We start from the raw sequence: 27,128 nt of genomic DNA on the forward strand, positions 1-27,128 counted from the left end.
TCCACCCGACAAGCTAGACCAACCGGCGTCTCTCTCCAACGCCTCCTCAAACCGTCTGTCAAGCCGTCTCCAGAATCAGACTCCATCTTCATACCGCCTGCCCCTGATGCAATCGGATCCGACTCGGGGAACCCAGCAGGAGGCTCGGGGACTTCGACAGGGGCCCGGGGATTGCCGTAGTCGCACCCGGCTCGGGGACTTCAGAACCCAGCCTGGGGACTGCAGCTGTCGGCTCGGGGACTGCAACGACACAACAGGCGGTGGCCGACCCCAACTCTTCACCACCCAACTCACCCACCCAGGTCGCAGTAGCCGCATTGGCAATAGAAGAAGTCACAGCTCCATCATGGGCCCAACCCATCCTCAACTTCTTGGTAAACAGAGAGCTGCCGACTGACGAGATCTCGGCAAGACAAGTTCAATGCCGAGCCGGAGCATACACAATAATAAACAAAGAACTCGTTAAGCGCAGCGTCACTGGAGTCTTCCAGCGCTGCGTCGAGCCAGGGAAGGGCATAGCAATCCTCAACGATATCCACCAAGGCGAATGCGGGCACCACGCGGCCTCAAGATCACTTGTCGCCAAAGCTTTCCGCCATGGTTTCTTCTGGCCGACTGCTTTGGAGGACGCCAAAGAATTAGTCAAATACTGCAAAGGGTGCCAAGTCTTCAGCTCCAAGCAACACCTACCGGCTTCTGCACTCAAGACCATCCCTCTCACCTGGCCCTTTGCCGTCTGGGGATTGGACATGGTGGGCCCATTCAAGACGGCGCGCGGCGGCATGACACATCTGCTTGTCGCCGTGGACAAATTCACCAAGTGGATTGAAGCGAAGCCAATCAAGAAGCTGAATGGGCCGACTGCCGTGACATTCATCGCAGATATCACCACTCGGTATGGCATACCACACAGCATCATCACCGACAATGGCACGAATTCTGCCAAAGGAGCACTGGCACGTTTCTGCGCGACACAGGGCATCCGACTGGACTTAGCATCCGTTGCCCACCCGCAGTCAAACGGCCAAGTCGAGCGAGCAAACGGCCTCATCCTCTCTGGCATCAAGCCCCGGCTGGTCGTACCACTGGAGCGTTCGGCCGGCTGCTGGCTCGATGAGCTGCCGGCTGTCCTCTGGAGTCTGCGTACTACCCCGAACAAGTCAACCGGCTTCACCCCTTTCTTCCTTGTATATGGTGCCGAGGCTGTCAACCCAACTGACATCGAGTTCGACTCACCTTGGGTCACCATGTACACGGAGGCGGAGGCCAAGGAAGCGCAAGAAGCGGCGTTGACCTGCTGGAAGAGGGCCGGCTGTTAGCACTCAGCCGGTCCACCATCTACCAGCAGGGTTTGCGCCGTTACCACAACCGGAAGGTCAAGCCAAGATCCTTCCAAGAAGGCGATCTTGTGCTCCAGCTGATCCAGCGAACAGCCGGCCAGCACAAGCTCTCGGCCCCTTGGGAAGGCCCCTTCGTCATCAGCAAGGGCCTAGGCAACGACTCCTACTACCAGATCGACGCACAGAAGCCGAAGGCACGCAAGAGAGATGATTCCGGCAAGGAGTCAGAACGACCATGGAATGCCAATCTCCTCAGAAGATTTTACAGTTAAAAGCAGTATGTACCACGCTACCTTTTGTATTAAGTACAAGACAACGGGCCCCCCGAGATGCACTCAGGGACTACCCTCTTTTATCTATGTATGACGAGTGCCATACCTATGAATGTATTACTACATTTGATTTTCTGTCCGGCACCGGGTCCGACCAATCGCCCCGGGGACTTGCCGCCTTGAGTTATATTAAAGTTCTACCTGCAGTCAGACATGTAGTGTGCCGGCACCCGAGCCCTCTCTTGTTGTAAGTCGCAGCTCGAAGAACCGACTGTCCGACTGGCAAGAGCCAAAGGCAGGAAAGGATGCCCACACGAAAAACGGCTAAGGACTAACAAACCTATATAACACAAGCCGGCCTCCCACCATGCCTACCGGCTGTCAGAACAGCCGGCTGGCCGGCTTCCCATTCACTTTGCTACAATCCAAGAAATCTAGAGTACTTGCCCTCCCAACCAGCCAAGCACTTCTCCAGCCACAGACTGCAGAGCAGCTGTCCGGCTGGGAAGGCGGCGACCAAGGGAGGGCAGCAAAGGAAACAACCAAAGGATGAAAAGCAAGAACAATTGGAAGCCAAACACATGCATGGTTATATTTAAACAAAAGGCCTTCAAAAGGCCGGCATTCAACATAGTTTGAATACACCCCCAGTGGGTGGAACTGCGCAAATTTAACAAAATATTGTTCAAAGAGTAATAAAACAGGAAAGTAAAGGCGGCGGATCAGGCTAAGGGTGCAACAGGCGAGCCGGGCTGGTCGGTGGAGACGGCAGTGCCGGCTGGAGGAGTGGCCGGCTGGCGAGTATCGGCTTGATCATCACCGGCTGCAGGTGGCGCGCTCGCACGCGCCTTGTTGCTGGCGGCATGATCAAGCTGAGGCTGGCCGGTTGCTCCACCGTCTGGCACGGCGTCTTCACCATCCTCTCCCTCCTCCTCTTCGCCCTCGTCGCTGGAGTCGGTCTCCTCCGCCGAGTCCTCACCATCCGCCGGGTTCAGCCCGAACCACTCCTCCGGCTGAGCAATGCCGTCATCATCCACCTCAGGGGCAAAGGCGCTGGTGTCGGTGTAGTCGGCGATTGCCGAGGCGCGCTGGGTGATAGCCGGCCGCACCGCCTCCAACTCCTCGCCGGCCTCCTGCCGCTAGGTGGCCAGCTGGTCCAAGCTCAGCTCGGGATACCAGGCTTTGACGAACTCCAGCGCGCGCCTGGCGCCTGACCGAGCTGCAGAAGCCTTCCAGGCCTCGAAGCGGCCAACCGCTACCTCCAGCCAGTCGGCAGTCCGACTGGGGGTACGGGGAACCACCTCGCCAGGCCAGAGGGCGGCCAGCACTTGCGCCCCAACGCGCTGAAGACGGCGGAGCACGCGGTGAGCCGGCTGGAGGCGGGCTTGGATCACCAGAAGCTGTTCTTCAAGCGACCGACGAGCATTCGGCGCGATCTCAGCACCAGCCTGCCTTTGCGCCTCGCGGTGGGCCTCGATGACTTGGTTGGCGGCAGTAAAGTAACCAGGGAAGTACTCTGCACGAGTAAGAAAGGAAGAGAAAAAACACAAAGTCAGAGAATGAACCAAATGGCAAGCGGCAAGCAAGGAGCGAAGAAGAAGGCGGCCTACCGTCAACCAAGTCTTCGATCTGGTCGTAGCCGTTGATCAGAGACTGCCTTGCCTCAGCCCAGCTCGCCGCCTCAGTCTCATACTCGGCCTGGCTGTCCTGCACCGCCTTCAGGGCCGCCTAATGGCTCTCCTCCTGGTCGGCCAGCTTCTTGACCAAGCGGTCACGCTCCTGAGACAAGGCATCGAACTCGGCTTCCTTGGCGCGTAGGGCGGTCTGGGCCCCACCCAACTGCCCCCTCAGGTTGGCATTGGCCCCTGCAGATCAGAAAAACAAGAAAGCAATAAGAAAAAGTCGCCAGGAAAGATCTGGCCCGACTGCTTAGCAGTCGGCCCAAATCTCGGGGATTACACCCAGTGGGTGCGCTGACGCGCCCCCACGTGAGATAAAAGATGAAGCACTTACTCCGGCTCTCAGTTAGATCAGCGGACTTCTGGTTCAGCTCCCGAGCCTGGGAGGTGAAGGCAGCCGCGCGGAGGTTGTGGTAGTCCTGCAAGTAGGACAGAGAAGCGAATAAGAACAAGACATCAATCGAAGTCTGCTAAGAAGTTCCAAGCCGCCTGCTAAGCAGCCAACTCGGAACTCGGGGACTACACCCAGTGGGTGCACTGACGCACCCCCACGGAAGAAATCAAGATCAAGAAATAGAAAAAGCGGGAAGACTCACCCGAATGGCCGTCCGTGTCGCGATGAACTGTTGATTGTACTGCCTCAGCACGGCGGCCTGGGACTGAAGCCGATTCCGGACTTCTTGCGCCGCCACGTTCACCACGGCCGTCCCACCACCCGGCGTCCACCCCGAGCTGGCGCTGGCCGCCTCCAGATCCTGGGCCGACGAGCTAGAGCCCGCGGCCTTCTGCAGATCCGGTGCCGAAGTCCCCTTCTCCGCGTGCTGGCGCGATGGCGACCAGACCACCAGGTCCGTCCCCGCAGCCGGCTCGCCTCCAGCCGGTTGCAGGGGCGGCGCGTTAGGCCTGCTGCCTTGGTCCGCCCCAGTCGGCGACGGCGGTGCCGCCTCCCTCTCCCGGACAACGACGTCGTCCTCCTCCCTCTCCATCTCCGGCAGGTCGCCACCGGCTTCTTCCGGCGGGGGCTCCGGGATCTCGGGCGCCACGGCGCGCAGGGGGAAGACAAGCAAGGCCCCCGCCGCTGCCTCTGCGGCTGCAGCCTCCGCCTAGGCCTTGGCCGCTGTGTCAGCCTGTGCCTTCACCGAATCCTCCGCCATCTCCTGCACTGCCTTGGTAGCGGCCGCCCTCAGCTCCTCCGCCTCCCGTGCCTCCCGCGCGTTCCTCTCCGTCGCCGCTTGAAGCTCGGCACGGGGGTCGACGCGGCGGGTGCTCCCTGATCCTTCCACCGATCCTACCACGGAGGCGGCAGCGGTCCGCTCAAGAGAGAGCGGAGCCCTGTTTGATGAGTGAAGACAAGGATTTAGAAGATATCGGCAAGAAAAGAAGAAGGAATACGTGAGAAGAATCGACACTTACGCCGAAACCTTTTGTGGCTGCTTCACCACCTTGCGGAAGCGGGCCGTCTTCGCATCTGCCTCGTCCCGCTTGGTCGCCGCCGCCGTGCTCTTGGGCCTCTTCGGCCGACAGCCGAATAGGCCCGACGCGGCCCGGCACTTCTGCGTGCCGCCTCGGGCAGCCGGTGCGGCAGATGAACCCCCGCCAGGGTCGAACGCCGGCTGGCGGCGCGGGATGATTTCTGCCTCGTCATCGTCCGGCCATTCGTCGAAGCTGGTTCCAAGGCCGGAGCCGCCTGCTTCGCCGCCTCCCCCCTCGGTGTTGTTGTCCCTAGCGGCCTCCCCCAAGTCGGGGTCATCCAAGTCATGCGCCGCCCGGTCGGGGAGAAACTGGCACTCCGCCCCCGCTGTCCCGGCCGCCGGTCGAAGGAGAGGGCTCTGCCAAGACAAACCGACTGGTCAGAGTCGGCCAAGACAAACCTGGTGACAAAAGTAAAGAAGAGAAGATAAAGAAAGCTTACCATAGGCGGGGGATTGGAACGGGAGTACGGCTCCTTGCCAAACTGCCACTCCTCGGAGAGCTTGCAGTTTGCGAGATAGTTCACCATGTGAGCTACCTCGCCATGAGGCATCTCCTTGGTGCACATCCGACTCGGATCGAGTTGGCCGCTCATTTGACAGATCAAATGAGGGCGGCCTTGGAGTGGGAGCACCCGGCGCACCACGAAGGCGGCTTGCAGGTCGGACCCAATCAGGCTCTCTGACTGGATCATTACCCGGAGACGGGCGACGACGGCGGCTCCAGCCGGCGACAGCGTCCTGGCCCGATAGCACCACTGGGGCGGCCTCCCAGCCGGCGGGCCGCCTATGTAAGCCGGCAGGTTGACGTAGTCGCCTTGCGGGGCGACGTTCTTCACGTAGAAGTATGATTTCTGCCAGAGCTTCACCGACTGGATCAGCGTGATGGCAGGGAAGGGGTTGTCGGCTACCGGCCTCCGCACCGCGATGAAGGCGTAGCTCTAAGCCGGCATGCCCTGCATGCGGGTGCCGAGATTGGATTGGAAGAATCCCCCCCAGAGCTCGAGGGTGGGAAGGACGCCAAGGAAGCCCTCGCACAGAGTGATGAAGGTGGGCAGCAGCACCACCGTGTTTGGAGTGAGGTGGTGCGGCTAGAGCTGGTAGAATTCGAGGAAGGAGCGAAAGAAGGCGCTCGCAGGCAGGCCAAGGCCGCGTAGGAAGTGCGATCGGAGGATTACCTGCTCGCCTTCCTCCGGCGCCGGTGAGATTTCCTTCTTCGGCGCAAGACGGACCCGCACCTGGTCCTCGCCGGGCAACCGCCGCGTCTTGCGGAGGAAATCGATGTGGTCCGCGTGGACGTTGGAGCCGTCCCTGTCTCCGCCGTGCAACATGACGGCAAAAAACTTATGAGAAAGGGCGCGGCGACAGTGAAACCACAGCCCCGCGGCGGCGAAGCTGCGGGGTAGTGCGAAGACTAGAGGGGCGGCGCGGCGGCGAGGGGCTGCTGCGACGGAGAGACGGAAGAAGAAGATGGCGGAGGGAGGGAGAGCGTGGGAGCGTCTGCCGCTCCCCCTCGTCCCCCTATTTATAGCCTCGTGCGGCGAAGCCGAGGAGGCGAGGCGTGGGGGAGGGACGTGGGATTAATTGCGCCCACTCCCCCACGTCCCGCGATCATTGCGCCCTAACGGCGTGCGGAAACTGCCGTCGAAAGGCGAGCTGCCCGCTTTGGGCCACAGAAAATCCATGCCTGGGCCTAGGCGTGGGAGTGGTGGGCCCCGGCCTGCGGCGGCGTCCCGTCACGCGCATGGGCTGGCAGGCTTTTCCAGCGGGAGGGTGCCATGTGGCGCGCGGGCGGCAAGCGGCTGGCCCGCAACCCGGCGTGCGCACCAACTGGCTCCTGCCTTCAGACTTCAAAACCTCACCAAGACGGCGCACCTGATCAAAGCCGGCTCCTAGCTACTGGCTCTTCAAGATAGGAAGCTGATTGAGCTTCTCGTCCTCCTTTTAGCCTCGAAGCCCAACCAGCTTTGGGGACTACTGTCAGAGTAAATGGCCACGGGTAGCCTAACCGACTCACCCTGGCTCTTTAAAAATTATCAGGCTGATCGAGCCTTCAAGCATCCAAAGCACCGGGCCGCCTTCCCCTGGCCGGCCATCTCACAGGCCGACTACTGGAAGGTGACCCGGCCTCAGAAACCTCCCCGAAGAGAAACACAAGATGGCGGACTCCAGGAAGCCGGCCCCAAGGGGACCGACTCCCAGAAGCCGGCCACAAGAAGACCGACTCCCAGAAGCCGGCCGCAAGAAGACCGACCCCCCGAAGCCGGCCAAGACTGCACCCTCGAGGGCTGCACCCACATAACGGTGATGAGACGGGGCGTGGCTACAGTACAGCCTGCCACCCCCGAATCCCAGAGCACGCGTGCCACAGTGCGCCGTACGGGTCGGCCATCCCCCGTCCGGCGCGACACTGTTGCCATGTTGACCATGATGCCACCCACCACAGGCGCCAGTACGGCCCGCGGGCGGCGGGCCCCTCCAGCCAGAGAGATGCTCGAAGGCGGCCAAGCCTCCCCCAGTCGGTCTGGGGCGCAGCCGGCTCCCAATAGCCGGCTACCTCCCTCCCTCAAAGTATGTGTATCATTAAGGAGACAAGACGAGGTAAGGCTACAGTGAGAGCCCGCCAGGTGGCGGCACTATAGCCATGCTTACCTCGACAAAGCCCTCGTCATCAGGGGCAAGGCTAGAGTAACCAGCCACCGATAAGACCCCCTGGCGGTGGGGCCGGCCTGTCGGCCAAGAGGCTGGCAGCCGGCGGGACCCACCAGTCGGTGGGCCCTAGCGGTCGGCGGAGAAGCCGGCGAATGCAGACACTAATGGCTAGGACCCGCGTCCAGCCAGATTACCATTGTACCCCTGGGGGGTAGGCCTATATAAACCCCCCAGGGCACCCATGCAAAGGGTGGAGCTCAGATAGTTTTAGACACCATGTAGAGAGAAGAGCAGAGCTAGCCTTGCCCTTCTTCCTCCTCTAGCTAAACAGCTCAAGGAGCCACTTGTAGCTACTTGTGTTGATCTAGTGATCATGCGGAGACCCCGCAGAGCAGGACAAGGGGTGTTATCTCCACGGAGAGCCCCGAACCTGGGTAAGATTCGCCGGCGAGCATGTCTTCGCCTTATCCCGTTTCCAGGCACCGGCGATGTCTTACTGGCTCCCACAATGATAAGCCACCCGTTGGCATATGTCGCACCTACCACCCGACAATAACCCCCATCATCATATTCTATTCCACCCATAGTGCTATGTCCATGGCTCGCGCTCATATATTGCGTGAAAGTTTATAGGTTTGAGATTACTAAAGTATGAAACAATTGCTTGGCTTGTCATCGGGGTTGTGCGTGATGAGAGCATTCTTGTGTGACGAAAATGGAGCATGACTAAACTATATGATTTTGTAGGGATGAACCTTCTTTGGCCATGTTATTTTGAGAGGACATAATTGCTAAGTTAGTATGCTTGAAGTATTATTATTTTTATGTCAATATGAACTTTTATCTTGAATCTTTCGGATCTGAATATTCATACCACAATTAAGAAGAATTACATTGAAATTATGCCAAGTAGCATTCCACATCAAAAATTATGTTTTTATCATTTCCCTACTTGAGGACGAGCAGGGATTAAGCTTGGGGATGCTGATACATCTCCAACGTATCTATAATTTTCGATTGTTCCATGCTATTACATGATCCATCTTGGATGTTTATGGGCTTTATTAAAAACTTTTATATCACTTTTGGGACTAACCTATTGACCCAGAGCCCAGTGGCAGTTTCTGTTTTTTCCCTTGTTTCAGTGTTTCGAAGAAAAGGAATATCAAACGGAGTCGAAACGGAATGAAACCTTCTGGAGAAGTTATTTTTTCGAAGGAAAGCCACCCGATAGACTTGGAGTGCACGTCAGGAAAGAAACGAGGGAGGCACGAGGCAGGGGGCGCGCCCACCCCCCTGGGCGCGCCCTCCACCCTCGTGGGCCCCTCGTGGCTCCCCTCACGTACTTCTTCCTCCTATATATACCCATATACCCTAAAACCTTCGGGGAACAGAATAGATCAGGAGTTTCGCCGCCGCAAGCCTCTGTAGCCACCAAAAGCCAATCGGGACCCTGTTCCGGCACCCTGCCGGAGGGGGGATCCCTCACCGGTGGCCATCTTCATCATCCCGGCGCTCTCCATGACGACGAGGGAGTAGTTCACCCTCGGGGCTGAGGGTATGTACCAGTAGCTATGTGTTTGATCTCTCTCTCTCTCTCGTGTTCTTGATTTGGCACGATCTTGATGTATCGCGAGCTTTGCAATTATAGTTGGATCTTATGTTGCTTCTCCCCCTCTACTCTCTTGTAATCGATTGAGTTTTCCCTTTGAAGTAATCTTATCGGATTGAGTCTTTAATGATTTGAGAACACTTGATGTATGTCTTGCCGTGCATATCTGTGGTGACAATGGGATATCACGTGATTCACTTGATGTATGTTTTGGTGATCGACTTGCGGGTTCCGCCCATGAACATATGCATATGTGTGGGCACACGTTTTCGTCTTGATTCTCCGGTAGAAACTTTGGGGCACTCTTTGAGGTTCTATGTGTTGGTTGAATAGATGAATCTGAGATTGTGTGATGCATATCGTATAATCATACCCACGGATACTTGAGGTGACATTGCAGTATCTAGGTGACATTAGGGTTTTGGTTGATTTGTGTCTTAAGGTGTTATTCTAGTACGAACTCTAGGGCTGTTTGTGACACTTATAGGAATAGCCCAATGGATCGATTGGAAAGAATAACTTTGAGGTGGTTTTGTACCCTACCATAATCTCTTTGTTTGTTCTCCGCTATTAGTGACTTTGGAGTGACTCTTTGTTGCATGTTGAGGGATAGTTATATGATCCAATTATGTTATTATTGTTGAGAGAACTTGCACTAGTGAAAGTATGAACCCTAGTCCTTGTTTCCTAGCATTGCAATACCGTTTACGCTCACTTTTACCACTTGTTACCTTGCTGTTTTTATATTTTCAGATTACAGAAACCTATATCTACCTTCCATATTGCACTTGTATCACCATCTCTACGCCGAACTAGTGCACCTATACAACTTACCGTTGTATTGGGTGTGTTGGGGACACAAGAGACTCTTTGTTATTTGGTTGCAGGGTTGTTTGTGAGAGACCATCTTCATCCTACGCCTCCAAAGGATTGATAAACCTTAGGTCATCCACTTGAGGGAAATTTGCTACTGTCCTACAAACCTCTCACTTGGAGGCCCAACAACGTCTACAAGAAGAAGGTTGAGTAGTAGACATAAATAGTCTTGGAGGCGCCCCAAGGCGACATCCTGGACACAGGGCGCATGGGGAGCAAGACTCCCAAGGGCTCCAATGGCGGGGGCAACAAGCTTGGCCCCCAACCGAATATTGTGCCGGAACCTCCAGTGGTTCCGGACTCTGTCAAGGCGACCCCTCGCTAAGGGGGGCGAGCCGTCTGTGCCGATGACCTCTGTCCATCCAGAGGCATCAGACAACTTGCTGGAAGCGCTTCGCGGCGCTTCCATTGATGAAGAGCACCGCACTATCATGAGTGCGGTGGTCAAGAAGGTTCAGTCTGCCAAAAGTGGATTGACTGAAGCCTGTGCCAGCCTCCTAACAGGCTTTGAGGTAAGTAATAAAAATTATACAAAAATATTACGGCATAGACAGTAGCCCCTGATGCTCTGTTTGGCGTTCGTGTAGAAAAGCCGAATAGAGGATCAAATAATAATCGCAGTAGTCTAATCATAATATGTCTATGTGCATATGCAGGCTTCACTGCTGGCCGCTGCCGCACATACTGCGGAGGTCGCCGCACTGAAGTGGGACCTTGAGTGGTCCAAGGAAGAGCTCGGCATTACCAAGAGGCAGCTCGAAGAGAACAAAGGTAAGTGATACCCCGTCTGTATATTGATAAGAAAAAACAAGGGTGGTTGCTTAGATCATAGGATCGTCATGAATTTTGCTAGGGGCCACGACCGAAGTGGCGACCCTGAAGAAGGCGCTGTCCGAGGCCGAGGACAAGGCGGCCAAGGAGCGCATCGAGCGAGAGAAACAAGAGGCCCGAGTAGGTGAGGTGCAGCAAGAGCTCCAGGCCCTCGTCAAGAAGCACAAGTCCTTGGAGCTTGACTCTAAGACGCAAGGGTCCGAGCTTGCGAAAGTCCTCGAAAGCGTGCAACATGCCAAGGCCGAAGCCCAAAAGGTCCTCCAGGAAATTGAGGCGGTTCATAAGATAGCGGCGGGTAAGGCATTCATTATACAAAGCAAGCATGTGAAAGAAAAGTTCGTTTTACTTACCCGAGTTCGGAGCTCTCCAGGAGCGTTCGCAGATCTACCCCGCAGTGTGTTAGATGCCGCGGAGTTCTACCAGGACGAGGAGGGGAGCTCGACGGAGAAGTTGTTCTGGTCTCAGTATACTGGGACCGAACACCCAATGCCCTTGAGCGACCAGCTGAAGCAACTGGTCGATCTCCACAAGGCGGCCGAACAGGCCATGAAGGGTCTTATAGTCCAGATGTGGCCTGGCGAGCCCCTGCCTGATAGCTACTTCGGTCTGGTCAGGTGGCTTGTGAATGCCTGCCGGCAATCCCAACTATTGACCCAAGACATGATTCGGAGCTGATGCATATAATGCTATAAGTTCGGGGTGCCGCACTGTCGAAAGTGTTCGGACTTCTCATGCCGTATTTATGGGGTATAGTGAAGCCCCTGGCGTACTAGTCGTACCAAAATGCACGGGTGCAATTTCTTGTAAATAAGCAAGAGAGAAAAAAAAGAAAGGGTAATGCAATAAGAGACTAACGCTATGCATTGTTATTAAATGATGCGTCGAAGCGTACTGATACAAGTAGTGCAAGAAGCAAAAAATAGGACTATTTTACATGTCCTATCCAAGGGCAAGCTGCGTATGGGTATTTAAAACAGGTATTTCGATCGTTATTAGAGACCACCTGGGGATTCCCTTGTACGTCTTAGCTTCTTGCCTCCTTGGTGTTTCCTTCCCGTAATGCGTTCAGCAATCAGACTGCCGAAAAGGGCTTCCAGAGAGTAAGGTCCTGAAAGAGAGAAAATGATAAAGTTATACAACCCTTGGGGCAGTTGAGCCGCATTGTGGGACGTGTCCTGGCCGTGCCTCCGCCTATGCCCATGGTATTTTTAGTGCGTAATTATGTACGCGCGGCACAGATTTCGTTGCTTGACCGGGACTAGGACGGAGGCCGAATTGCTAGGCGAGCTCTGAACATTCCAGGCGATCCTGCTGCAGGTTACTCCAGACTCGCTTGAAGGTGTCCGGGGTCTTTATCGCCGAATTGGCGGTTTGCCTTGAAAGGCTGCTTTGTTCTTTTGCTGCGAGGGCCGCAGTGTGCTCCTCCGTGCGGAGCGAGCGTTCTATGTTTCCATTGACTGTTATAACCCCGTGAGGTCCTGGCATTTTGAGCTTGAGGTATGCATAATGCGGCACCGCATTGAATCTGGCAAATGCGGTTCGTCCGAGCAGTGCGTGATAGCCATTCGGAACGGGACGATATCGAAGATTATCTCCTCGCTTTGGAAGTTGTCCGGAGATCCGAAGACCACTTCCAGTGTGATTGAGCCCATGCAACGAGCCTCTACACCTGGGATGACACCTTTAAAGGTGGTTTTAGTGGGTTTGATCCTCAAGGGGTCTATTCCCATTTTGCACACTGTATCCTGATAAAGCAGGTTCAGGCTGTTGCCGCCGTCCATAAGGACTCGGGTGAGGTGAAATCCGTCAATGATGGGGTCAAGGACCAATGCGACCGAACCGCCATGACGGATACTAGTGGGGTGGTCCCTACGATCGAAAGTGATCGGACAAGAAGAACATGGGTTGAACTTTGGGGCGACTGGCTCCATCGCATAGACGTCCCTTAGTGCACGCTTCCGTTCCCTCTTGGGAATATGGGTTGCGTATATCATGTTCACCGTTTTCACTTGTGGAGGAAATTTCTTCTGTCCTCCTGTGTTCGGCGGCCGGGACTCCTCTTCATCGTCGCTATGCAGCCCCTTTTCCTTGTTTTCGGCATTTAACTTGCCGGCCTGCTTGAACACCCAGCATTCTCTGTTGGTGTGATTGGCTGGCTTAACGGGGGTGCCGTGGATTTGACACGAGCGATCGAGTATGCGGTCCAAACTGGACGGGCCCGGGTTGCTTCTTTTGAACGGCTTCTTCCGGTGACCGGATTTAGAGCCACTGAATCCGGCATTGACTGTCGTGTGTTCGGCGTTGTCACCATTGTTGCGGCGCTTATGCCTGTTACGACGTGGTCTGCCGTTACTGTCTTTGGCATCTGAATTGCCATGACTTCTTGATGTGTTGTTGCTGCGAGCCAGCCAGCTATCCTTGCCCGCGCAAAAGCGGGCCATGAGTGTCGTGAGGGCTGCCATAGACTTCGGCTTCTCCTGGCCAAGGTGCCGTGCGAGCAACTCGTCACGGATGTTATGCTTAAATGCCGCTAAGGCCTCTACATCCGGACAGTCGACAATTTGGTTTTTCTTAGTTAGGAACTGGGTCCCGAATTTCCTGGCCGATTCCCCTGGCTGCTGAGTTATATGACTCAAGTCATCAACATCCGGTGGTCGCACATAAGTGCCCTGGAAGTTGTCAAGGAATGTATCTTCCAAATCCTCCCAACTGCCAATGGAGTCTGCTGGCAAGCTATTCAGCCAATGCCGAGCTGGTCCTTTGAGTTTTAGTGGGAGGTATTTGATGGCATGTAGATCATCACCGCGAGCCATGTGGATGTGGAGGAGGAAATCCTCGATCCATACCGTGGGATCTGTTGTACCATCATATGATTCGATGTTTACGGGTTTAAAACCCTCTGGGAATTCGTGATCCATTACTTCGTCAGTGAAGCATAGGGGGTGTGCGGCGCCTCTGTGCCGGGCTATATCACGACGCAGTTCATACGAGTCTTGTCTGCTGTATTCGGCCCGGCCGGATTTGCTTTTAGTATATCCGGTGTGACGGTCATCGTCCCGCGTTGGGGCGTGCCCCCGTGATCCGTAGATCGATCTTGCATGTTTTGCTTTGTTTTACAATAGATCTCGCAGGTCCCGCGTGTTGCCCCAGGCCTTGGTATTTTTGTTTGAACGGCGGCGGGGTGCGGGCTGGACTTCGGGCTGATATGCCTCTCTGTCTCGGCCACGAGGTGGCCGATCAGCCGCATCATACGCTGGTGATGTAGGTTTCAATGCTTCCTCCTCGAGTTGGGGTAGCAACCTGCGCTTTGGGTAACTCTTGGTTGGGTGCTCGAGTTCGTATTCCTCGGCCGCCAGGACTTCAGTCCATCTATCCGCTAGCAGATCTTGATCAGCTCGAAGCTATTGTTGCTTTTTCTTCAGGCTGTTTGCTGTGGCTATAAGCCGGCGCTTGAAGCGCTCCTGTTCAACGGGATCCTCGGGCACGATAAATTCTTCGTCGCCAAGGCTCACCTCGTCTTCGGAGAGAGGTATGTAATTGTCATCCTCTGATTCTCTGTCTGCTGCCTGTTCCGGAGGGCTAGCTTGTTCATCCTCCCGCTCGAGATCTGGCTGGAGGGGATTATTGCCGTCTTCGGCACTATCCGGAGCGCTATTGTCTCTTGTGCCGGTATCGCTACTTTTGCTATGGCGGGACTTAGAGCTGTAGGAGATATGCCCCAGAGGCAATAATAAATGATATTATTTATCTCCAAGTTCATAATTATGTTTTATGTTCCATGCTATAACTGCTATGGTTCTCGAGTCTGCAATAACACGAGGCTCGGAGGAAGCTAATATGCACGTGTGGAATAATAAATGGTAAGAAGTATTCTTAGTCTGGCCTCTAAGACTAGCTCAAGTGTTGCATGATGGTTCTGTTTTCCAGATCATGGGCATGTCAATGCCAGCAACTTTGAGGGCACAATGTTAAGAGAACATTTGTGTTGAATCGACCCGGATTGATGTTATGCTATGAGATACATTCGTCACAAGTTAATGGTTTATAACACAGAGATAGTTAATGTTTGCATAATTCCTTAGACCATGAGAGTATCGAGTTTCTTCATGCTTGCTTCATGAACTTTGGGGTTTGTTAAACGTCATCCGTAACTGGATGGCTATTACGGCGGCTTACGGGTTCATGGGAAAGTATGTTAAGTAACTTGATAGCTCGAGATTGGGATTTGCTCCTCCGACGATGGAGAGATATACTCGGGACCTCTCGGTGTTATGGTGTCCATCATCGTCTGGCCAGACACTTTGTGATTGGATCACGGGGATGCCTGAACACGAAACGAGAAAAGAGAACAAAACTGGTAACGAGGTAACTAGCATAGTGGACAAGTTGTTGATCCTTGGGAATGCCAACATGTGTCACCTCGGGTATTTGTAACATATCGCGAAGCAACAGGAATAGCACACGACAACTGGAGGTTCACTTGAATATTTATTCGTGTGGGTATAGGGGTCAATATGGGTGTCCACGGCTCCGATGTTGATCATTGATCGGAAGGGGTTCCGGGTCATGTCTATACTTCACTGAACCTATAGGGTCACACGCTTAAGGGTCATCTATCTGCTGAATACTAGACAAGGAGTCTGAGAGAAAATCACCGAAAAAGTTTCGGACACCGAAAAGCTTCGGACAGCGGAATCGTACCGCAGAGAGAGGTCATCGGATAAGTTTCGATGATATCGAAAAGTTGTTTCGGGATACACCATTAAGTCAAATTGGTTTCGGCACATGCCTGATAATTCTTGGAGGATGCCAGAATCTTTCTGGAAGCTTTTTGGAATTTTCTGAGATAAAAACCGGAAATGTTCCGGAGTTGCCGGAGCCACTTCAGATGCGTTTCGCAGATGAAAATCACTAAAACCGGAATTGTTTCGGAACACGTTGAAAATCATTTTAGTGGGTACTGGAAATGTTCTTAGCCCACATAAATGTTTTCAGTTCGATCAGACGCTGAAAAATGTCGCCGTGAATAGTGAAAATCAGCTTTATGGTTACTTTATGGAAAGCCACCTTTTGGGGCTTTGCTCCAAAAGATCTTGGGGATGACATGGATGGATAGGAGCCATTTTTTGGGCCCCTCATGGGGTTGTGGCCGGCCACATGGGGTATCCCCCCTTGGGGACCCTCTTGTTCATTGGTTTCACTCCTAGGTCCTTGTGGAAGGACTTCATTCATGTGCATTTTGGGTTTTTGTGTGAAACTATCCTACCCCTTGGGATTTCCTATAAATAGAGGTGGAGGGGCAGCCCTCCACACTCATCCCTTCTCACATACAAGTGCAATGCATGATCTGGCTTCTCTCTCCCTCCCAGCGAAACAATTTCGTAGAGCCGAAAGGCTGTCTGGGTTCCGGTGGGAACTAGTTCTGGACGGCGAAGCCCTGCCGGATAGATGACACCCTATGTGTGCAACTCTGTAGAGAGATCATAGTTTTGATTTTAGTTCGTGAGTGCCTCCCGAAGGGCTGTCCATGTGACCGTCCGAGTTTCGAAGGTCCTCCCGAAGGGCTGTCCGAGTGACCGTTCGAGTTTCGAAGGTCCTCCCGAAGGGCTGTCCGCGACACCGTCTTGGGGGCTGTTCGACCGCCTCCCGGAGGGCTGTCTGAGGAGCAGATGAGGGTATACATCCTCGCGGTTAGGAGGTTGTAAATCCTAGCTGCGGGGATCTGCACCGCCGATCGTCATCGACTCTACTTCCCGCTGCGCTACGAGTCGGTAACGAAAAAGATCAAACCATGTATGCAGCTCCATAGTGGTCCTGGGCTGGTGCGTAGGTCAGAATTTTTTTGTTTTCTGTCGCGTTACCCTACAAGAGCGGCGCCGCTGACGTCGGTGCTTGGATTGCTTCTTGGAGGGGTTATCCTCCGTTGTCTTATCGCCATCCCCTTCTTTGGGGGTGTCCACCATGTATATGTCATACGATGAGGTGGCAGTCCAGTGCCCTGTGGACGGTGGTTCTTGTTCGTCTCCTGCATCATCGTCCATACCGTCGATGTCTTCGGAGCCGAAGTCGAGCATGTCGGTTAAATCGTCGACAGTGGCTACTAAGTGGGTGGTGGGTGGGGAGCGAATTTCTTCGTCGTCCGCATCCCATTCTAGCCGGACATAGTTCGGCCAAGGGTCTCCTGACAAGGAGAGAGACCTCAACGAGTTTGACACGTCACCAAAGGGCGAGTGCTGAAAGATATCCGCGGAGGTAAACTCCATTATCACTGCCCAATCGGATTCGATAGGCACGGACGCAGGCGGCTCGGATCCCATGGCCGGGGACGAATCCAACAGTTCGGCAACACAGGTCTCGTAGGAGGTGAAGTCAGTATTCGGCTCTATCGCCACTGAGTGTGTGGCCTCCGTGGCGGGGTCCATCCACCCGTCCTCAGATGGCGCAAGTTGTTCCTGATCGAGGGCCGGAGTAGTTGCAGGTGTGATCTCCCGAACACTGTCCGACGGCAGAGCTAAGTCATGCTCGTCGTGATTGTGCGGCGCACCTGACATGGGCTCGAATCCGTTGAAGATCAAGTCTCTACGGATGTCGGCAGTATAGTTCAAGTTTCCAAACCTGACCTGATGGCCAGGGGCGTAGCTCTCGATCTGCTCCAGATGGCCAAGGGAGTTGGCCCACAGTACGAAGTCGCCGAATACGAAGATCTGTCCGAGGAGGGAAACCTCACCCTGGATCGCATCATCGCCGATGATCGAAGGAGCCATCAAGCCTTACGATGGCGGCACAGTGGAACTCTCAATGAAAGCACCAATGTCGGTGTCAAAACCAGCGGATCTCGGGTAGGGGGTCCCGAACTGTGCGTTTAAGGCGGATGGTAACGGGAGGCGGGGGACACGATGTTTACCCAGGTTCGGGCCCTCTCGATGGAGGTAATACCCTACTTCCTGCTTGATTGATCTTGATGATATGAGTATTACAAGAGTTGATCTACCACGAGATCGTAGAGGCTAAACCCTAGAAGCTAGCCTATGGTATGATTGTTATTGTCCTATGGACTAAACCCTCCGGTTTATATCGACACCGGAGGGGGCTAGGGTTACACAGCGTCGGTGACAAGGGAGGAGATCTACATATCCGTACTGCCAAGCTTGCCTTCCACGCCAAGGAAAGTCCCATCCGGACACGGGACGAAGTCTTCAATCTTGTATCTTCATTGTCCAATAGTCCGGCCAAAGGATATAGTCCGGCTGTCCGAGGACCCCCTAATCCAGGACTCCCTCAGGGGGGGAGAAAATCATGAAGGCGGCGCCTGGAGGTCAAACTTCAGGGGCCGGAAATATGGGGGAGAATATTCCCATGGGAGTCGACGGCGGGGGCCATCTTGAATTCGGCCCCCAGGCGGACGCAATTCCGGGGACCAATACGGCCCCAGAGTCAAGCAGGCGGCCTCCCTTGGCTGGAGGGGGCGTGCCTGTTCCACCAGCAACCTCTATCCAACCAGGGTGTCGGATACTTTGTTGGCGGCGCTGAAGAGCGCCTCCATTGTCGATGAACACCGTGCCCTTATGGGTGCGGTGATTGAGAAGATTCAGTCTGCCGAGAGTGGACGGAATGAAGCCTGTATCAGCCTTATAAGATGATTTGAGGTATGTTTTATAAGGTTTCGAAGAGTGTCATAGTATGGATAGTATCCCCTGATACACTGTTCGGTGAAAGAAAGAACCGGACAGAGGATCAAATTTATGTTCGCAGGAAGACTCACTAAATGACTTTTATCTCTCTTCTTTTATAAGCAGGCATCTGTAGCGACTGCTACCTCTCATACTGTGGAGGTCTCCGGACTGAAGCAAAGTCTGGAGCGGGCCCAAGAAGAACTCGGCCAGTTAAAACGGCAGTTGGAAGATAAACAAGGTATGCATAAGCTTTGTTCGCGTTTAGTGTGAACGAACTTCCAGTATGATAAAATATGTTTCATGATTTGCGCTAGGGGCGATGACCGAAGTTGAGGCTCTTAGGAAGGCTGTGGACGAGGCCGAGAAAAAGGTAGCCGTAGAGCAGGCCCTTCGTGAGAAGCACGAGGCCAGGTTTATTGAAGCTGAGCAAGAGCTTCAAGAGGCCGTGAAAAATGCGAGGCGTTGGAGCAGAGCCTAACGGAGAAAGAATCCGAACTCACCAGAGCTCAACAGGCCGCGCTCATTGCCCGGGGGGAAACCCAAGGCGCCCTGCAGGAGATCCAAGAGGCGAGGACGATCACGGCGGGTAAGGCTTTTTCCATGTAAAGGAAGTATTTGATGAGAAAATCATGTTTCTAATTTTGAGTTCGGATTTCTCCAGGGGTATTTGCGGAGCTGCCCCACGGCATATCGGATGCCGCCCAATTCTACCGAGCCGAAGAAAGAAACATTGCGGATAAGCTCTTCTGGCCGTAGTATCTGGCTCCGAATTATCCGGTGCCTTTTGCCGATCAACTTAAACAGCTGGTCGAACTGCATAGGGCGGCCGAACTAGCCATGAATGATTTGATTATCCGGCTATGGCCCGCTGAGCCGATTCCAAGCAGCTACTTCGGGCTCGTGAAGCGGCTTGTGAGTGCCTGCCCTCGACTTGACATCATCAAGCGGTCGGTCTGTATAGAGGGTGCGCGAATGGCCTTCGCCCGTGCAAAGGTGCACTGGGGGAAGATGGATGCTGAGAAGCTGATGACCGAGGGACCGCCAGAGGGGAAGGAGCACCGCAAGCCCGAATTATATTATGAAAGTGTCCTGAAAGGATCCTGCCTTGCGGCGGAGCAATGCACCAAGGACATTATATTTCCATGAATTCAATCATGCTGTCCTTTGTAATGTTGAACAAGGTCATTTCTATTATTTATTGCCTGTTATATAAAAGTTTATCCTCCTGCGCGGCCGTTTTATATATTAATCCTGAGAGTTGGCCAGTCGTCGGTTTCTGCCCCCACTTAAGAAGTACGGGGGTGTTCGGGATAAACCTGATCACTCTTTATCCCAGTTTTGGGTCCTTCGAAGGAGGTGTTCGGCACAACGTACCAGGCAATCGTACTATAGGGCTTTATCACTCTCACTTAGCCATAGGAGCTTTAGAAAAGGAAGGTAGGCGCAGCCCCTGGTGTTCGGAAGACCGCACGGGGGGCTCTATAAGCACCTGATCAAAGGAAGAACCGATCCATCGCACGCTGCATTGGTTATGGCATTATGCGGGAGAAATCCTTAAAGATTTTACAACCTCTCGAGCAGCTGACCAGCTCTCGCCGTATCATGACAGTCAGTTTTCGGCTTTCTCTACTGAGGTGCTCGTCCGAAAGAACCGGGACACAATCGCAGTAGTTCTCCCTGTGCCGCCTTAGCCGATATAGCGGAACGTAAGGCAGCAAAACATGGGAGCTGGGCAAACCCAACATTTGACCCAAGACATGATTCGGAGCTGATGCATATAATGCTATAGGTTCGGGGTGCCGAACTTCCATGAAGGTGTTCAGACTTTTATTGCCGTATTATGGGTAAAACGAAGCCCCTAGCATATTTAATGCATGTCGCGGTGTACGAATGCCACTTGACGAAAGAATTTCAATAAGAAATAGCAGCAGATAAGCGTCATATAAATCCACATGTTGTATTTGAATAGTCCGTCAATGCGTATGAGTACAGGTAACGTGATAAAAAAAGAAATATGACTGTGGAACCTGCTGAGACCAGGGGGAAGAAGCTGTGTGTGGATCCGGAGTATAGTCGGATGGTCATCGCGGGGAATATCTAAGGATTCCCTTGCACGTTTCAAGCTGCTTCCATGTCGCCAGTCCTGGTCGGCGCAAAGGTGAACCTGCAAGGAAAATGTAAGAAATGTTTGTGTGCCGGAGAGCGGTTGAGCCGCGGTATGTGGCGTGTCGTGGCCTTCGCCGGAGTGTTTAATTGAGCTCTGGACGAGCCGAGCTATCCTGCCGCGAAGTAGTTAGGAGTCCTTTGGCGGTGTCCGGGAGCCTGGTAGTCGACTCGAGGTTCGGCTGAAAGGTGACGCTCATTGCTTGTGCTGTTAAAGCAGCGGTATACTCTTTGGTGCTGAGGGAGAGTTCGGTGTTGCCATTAACCATGATGACGCCACGCGGAGTGGGCATCTTGAGCTTACGGTAGGCATAATGTGGTACCCCGTTGAATCGAGCGAACGCGGTTCGTCCGAGTAGTGCCTGATAATCACTGCGAAAGGGGACGACGTCGAAGATTAACTCTTCGGCACGGTAATTGTCTGGTGATCGGAAGACTACCTCAAGGGCGATGGAGCCTGTACAGCTGGTCTCCACGCCTGGCATAATACCTCTGAAGGTGGCTTTAGTGGGCTTGATCACCAAATGATCAATGCCCATCTTGCGCACTGTGTCCTGGTAAAGTAGGTTTAAACTACTGCCTTTGTCCATAAGGACTCGTGTGAGATGGAACCCGTCAATTATTGGGTCGAGGACTAGTGCGGCTGGATTGCTGTGATTGGTGTTAACCGGACGATCCGTTCGGCTGAAGGTGATCGGCCCTAGTTTATATTGTGGGACGAATGGTTCCGTTAAGTCGACATCCCCAAGGGTGCGCATCCGGTCCGGGTTGGGAGTGTGGGTGGCGTTTACCACGTTCACCGTTTGGATTTGCGGGGGGTATTTCTTTTGCCCTCCTGTATTCGGTGATCTGGGCTCCTCTTCACCATCGTCGCTTTGAGACCCCTTATCTTTGTTTTTGGCTCCTGACCTGCCGGCTTGTTTGAAGACCCAGCATTCTTTTTTGGTATGATTGGCTGGTATTCCTGGGGTGCCATGAATTTGGCATGGACGGTCGAGTATGCGGTCCAGACTAGACGGACCCGAATTGTCATTTTTGAGTGGCCCTTTCCGCTGACCGGACTTAGAGCCACTAAATCCGGCATTGACTGCTGTATCTTCGCCATTTTCACCATTTTTGCGGCGCTTGTATTTGTTGCGTCGGGGTTTGCTGTTGCTGTCTCTGGCCTCTGATGTGCCAGAGTTGCTTGCTGTGTTGTTGCTGCGGGCCAACCAGCTATCCTCGCCCGCGCAAAAGCGGGTCATGAGTGTCGTGAGGGCTGCCATGGATTTTGGCTTCTCTTTTCCGAGGTGTCGGGCAAGCCACTCGTCACGGATGTTACGCTTAAAGGCCGCTAGGGCTTCGGCATCCGGACAATCGACAATTTGGTTCTTTTTAGTTAGGAACTGAGTCCAGATTTTCCTGGCTGACTCTCCGGGCTGTTGTATTATGTGACTTAAATTATCAGCATCCGGTGGTCGCACATAAGTGTCCTCGACGTTGTTAAGGAATGCATCTGCCAGGTTCTCCCAACACCCTATGGAGTTTGACGGCAAGCTATTCAGCCAATGTCGAGCCGGCCCTTTAAGTTTTAGCGGTAGATATTTGATGGCATGTAGATCATCCCTGCGGGCCATGTGAATATGGAGGAAGAAATCCTCTATCCATAAAGCGAGGTCTGTAGTACCATCATATGATTCAATGTTCACAGGTTTAAACCCTTCTGGGAATTCATTATCCATTACTTCATCGGTGAAGCATAGGGGATGTGCGGCGCCTCTGTGTCGGGCTATATCATGACGCAGTTCATACGAGTCTTGTCTGCTATATTCGGCCCGGCCGGATTTGCTTTTAGTATATCCAGCGTGATGGTCGTGCTTTGTTTTCCGATATGTCTCGCAGGTCCTGCGTGCTGCCCCGGGCTTTGGTGATTTTATTTGACTGGCGACAGAGTGCGGGCTGGACTTCGGGCTGATATGCCGCTCTGTCTCGGCCATGAGGTGGTCGATTAGCCGCATGATACGCTGGTAGTGTAGGTTTTAATGCTTCCTCCTTGAGTTGGGGTAGCAACCTATGCTTTGGGTAACTCTTGGTTGGGCGTTCGAGTTTGTATTCCTCGGCCGCCAGGACCTCGGTCCATCTATCTGCTAGCAGATCTTGATCGGCTTGAAGCTGCTGCTGCTTTATCTTCAGGCTTTTTGTTGTGGCTATAAGACGGCGCTTGAAGCGCTCCTGTTCGACGGGGTCCTCGGGCACGATGAATTCTTCGTCGCCGAGGCTCACCTCGTCTTCGAAGAGGGGCATGTAATTGTCATCCTCTGATTCTCCGCAAGCTGCCTGCTCCTTAGGGCTAGCTTGCCCATCCTCCCGCTCGAAACCTAGCTGGAGGGGATTGTCTTCGTCGTCGGCACTATCCGCGGCGTTATTGTGTCTAGTGCCGGTATCGCTGCTTTTGCTATAGCGGGGCTTAGAGCGGCGCCGATTACGCCAGTGCTTAGATTTCTTCTCGGGGGTCCGCTTCCCACTCAAGCCGGACATAGTTCGGCCAAGGGTCTCCTGACAAGGAGAGAAACCTTAATGAATTTAGCACGTCGCCTAGGGGCGAGTGCTGAAAGATATCCGCAGAGGAAAATTCCAAGATCGGTGCCCAATCAGATTCGATAGGCACGGACGCAGGCGGTTCGGAGCCCGTGGCCGGCAACACAAGTCTCATAGGAGATGAAGTCAGCATTCGGCTCTATCGCCGTTGAGTGCACGACCTCCGTGGCGGGGTCTATCCACCCGTCCTTGGACGGCACGATCCGCTCCGGATTGAGGGCCGGAGTAGCCGCAGGTGTGATCTCCCGAACACTGTCCGACGGCAGAGCTAAGTCATGCTCGTCGTGACTGTGCGGCGCACCTGACATGGGCTCGAATCCGTCGAAGATCAAGTCTCCGCGGATGTCGGCAGTATAGTTCAAGCTTCCAAACCTGACCTGATGGCCAGGGGCGTAGCTTTCGATCTGCTCTAGATGGCCAAGCGAGTTGGCCCGCAGTACGAAGCCGCCGAATAGAAAGATCTGTCTGGGGATGAAAACCTCACCCTAGATCCCATCATTGCCAATGATCGGAGGGGCCATCAAGCCTTTATGGTGACGGCGCAGTGGAACTTTCAATGAAAGCACCAATGTCGGTGTCAAAACTGGCGGATCTCGGGTAGGGGGTCCCGAACTGTGTATCTAAGGCGGATGGTAACAGGAGGCGGGGACACGATGTTTACCCAGGTTCGGGCCCTCTCGATGGAGGTAATACCCTACTTTCTGCTTGATTGATCTTGATGATATGAGTATTACAAGAGTTGATCTACCACGAGACCGTAGAGGCTAAACCCCAGAAGCTAGCCTATGATTCTGATTGTTGTTGTCCTACGGACTAAACCCTCCAGTTTATATATACACCGGAGAGGGCTAGGGTTACACATAGTCGGTTACAAGGGAGGAGATCTACATATCCGAATTGCTAAGCTTGCCTTCCACGCAAAGGAGAGTCCCATCCGGACACGGGACGGAGTCTTCAATCTTGTGTCTTCATCGTCCAATAGTCCGGCCAAAGGATATAGTCTGGCTATCCGAGGACCCCCTAACCCAGGACTCCCTCACTTCCGCTTACGGTCTACAAGGTACGTAGACGACACTCTCCCCTCTCGTTGCTATGCATCACTATGATCTTGCGTGTGCGTATGAATTTTTTTGAAATTACTACGTTCCCCAACAGTGGTATCAGAGCCAGGTTTATGCGTAGATGTTATATGCACGAGTAGAACACAAGTGAGTTGTGGGCGATACAAGTCATACTGCTTACCAGCATGTCATACTTTGGTTCGGCGATATAGTTGGATGAAGCGGCCCGGACCGACATTACGCATACGCTTACGCGAGACTGATTCTACCGACGTGCTTTGCACACAGGTGGCTGGCGAGTGTCAGTTTCTCCAACTTTAGTTGAACCGAGTGTGGCTACGCCTGGTCCTTGAGAAGGTTAAAACAACACTAGCTTGACGAACTATCGTTGTGGTTTTGATGCGTAGGTAAGAACGGTTCTTGCTCAGCCCGTAGCAGCCACGTAAAACTTGCAACAACAAAGTAGAGGACGTCTAATTTGTTTTTGCAGGGCATGTTGTGATGTGATATGGTCAAGACATGATGCTATATTTTGTTGTATGAGATGATCATGTTTTGTTGAAGTTATTGGCAACTGGCAGAAGCCTTATGGTTGTCTCTTTATTGCATAAGATGTAAGCGCCAAATAATTGCTTTACTTTATAGCTATGCGATAGCAATAGTTGCAAGAGCAATAGTTGGCAAGACGACCATGTGACGACACATCGATATAGATCAAGATGATGGAGATCATGGTGTCATGCCCGTGACGATGGAGATCATGACGATTCTTTGGAGATGGAGATCAAAGGCACAACATGATGATGGCCATATCATGTCACATATTTTGATTGCATGTGATGTTTATCTTTTATACATCTTATTTTGCTTAGTTCGGCGGTAGCTTTATAAGATGATCCCTTACTAAAATTTCAAGGTATAAGTGTTCTCCCTGAGTATGCACCGTTGCGACAGTTCTTCATACTGAGACACCACGTGATGATCGGGTGTGATAAGCTCGACGTTCACATACAACGGGTGTAAGCCAGTTTTGCACACGCAGAATACTCGGGTTAAACTTGACGAGCCTAGCATATGCAGATATGGCCTCGGAACACTGGAGAAAGAAAGGTCGAGCGTGAATCATATAGTAGATATGATCAACATAGTGATGTTCACCATTGAAAACTACTCCATCTCACGTGATGATCGGACATGGTTTAGTTGATTTGGATCACGTGATCACTTAGATGATTAGAGGGATGTCTATCTAAGTGGGAGTTCTTAAGTAATATGTTTAATTGAACTTTAATTTATCATGAACTTAGTCCTGATAGTATTTTGCAAATAATGTTGTAGATCAGTAGCTCGCGTTGTTGCTTCCCTATGTTTTATATGTGTTCCTAGAGAAAACTAAGTTGAAAGATGATAGTAGCAATGATGCGGACTGGGTCCGTGATCTAAGGTTCATCCTCATTGCTGCACAGAAGAATTATGTCCTTGATGCACCGCTAGGTGACAGACCTATTGCAGGAGCAGATGCAGACGTTATGAACATTTGGCTAGCTCAATATGATGACTACTTGATAGTTTAGTGCACCATTCTTAACAGCTTAGAATCGGGACTTCAAAGACATTTTGAACGTCATGGACCATATGAGATGTTCCAGGAGTTGAAGTTAATATTTCAAGCAAATACCCGAGTTGAGAGATATGAAGTCTCCAACAAGTTCTATAGCTAAAAGAGGGAGGAGAATAGCTCAAGCAGTGAGCATGTGCTCAGATTGTCCGGGTACTACAATCGCTTGAATCAAGTGGGAGTTAATATTCCAGATAAGATAGTGATTGACAGAATTCTCTAGTCACCATCACCAAGTTAGTAGAACTTCGTGATGAACTATAGTATGCAAGGGATGACGAATACGATTCCTGAGATTTTCATGATGATGAAATCGATGAAGGTAGAAATCAAGAAAGAGCATCAAGTGTTGATGATTAACAAGACCACTAGTTTCAAGAAAAGGGCAAAGGGAAAGAAAGGGAACTTCATGTAGAATGGCAAGCAAGTAGTCACTTCCGTGAAGAAGCCCAAAGCTAGACTAAAGCCTGAAACTGAGTGCTTCTACTGCAAAGGAAATGGTCACTGGAAGCGGAAATGCCCTGAATATTTGGTGAATAAGAAGGATGGCAAAGTGAACAAGGGTATATTTTATATACAGTTTATTAATGTGTACCTTACTAGTGTTTATAGTAGCCCCTGGGTATTTGATACTTGTTCGGTTGCTAAAAATTAGTAACTCGAAACAGGAGTTACAGAATAAACAAAGACTAGTTGAGGGTGAAGTGACAATGTGTGTTGGAAGTGGTTCCAAGATTGATATAATCATCATCGCACACTCCCTATACTTTCGGGATTAGTGTTAAACCTAAATAAATGTTATTTGGCGTTTGCGTTGAGCATGAATATGATTTGATCATGTTTATTGCAATACAGTTATTCATTTAAAGTCAAGAGAATAATTGTTGTTCTGTTTACATGAATAAAACCTTCGATGGTCATACACCCAATGAAAATAGTTTGTTGGATCTCGATCGTAGTGATACACATATTCATAATATTGATGCCAAAAGATGCAAAGTTGATAATGATAGTGCAACTGATTTGTGGCACTGCCGTTTGGGTCATATCGGTGTAAAGCGCATGAAGAAACTCCATAAAGATGGACTTTTGGAATCACTTGGTTATGAATCATTTGATGCTTGCGAACCGTGCCTTTTGGGCAAGATGACTAAAACTCTGTTCGCCGGAACAATGGAACGAGCTACTGACTTGTTGGAAATAATACACACCGATGTACGCGGTCCAATGAGTGTTGATGCTCGTGGCGGGTATCATTATTTCCTGACCTTCACAGATGATTTGAGCAGATATGAGTATACCTAC

This window comes from Triticum aestivum, chromosome 5D, assembly GCF_018294505.1.
Source record: "Triticum aestivum cultivar Chinese Spring chromosome 5D, IWGSC CS RefSeq v2.1, whole genome shotgun sequence".
NCBI lineage: Eukaryota > Viridiplantae > Streptophyta > Magnoliopsida > Poales > Poaceae > Triticum > Triticum aestivum.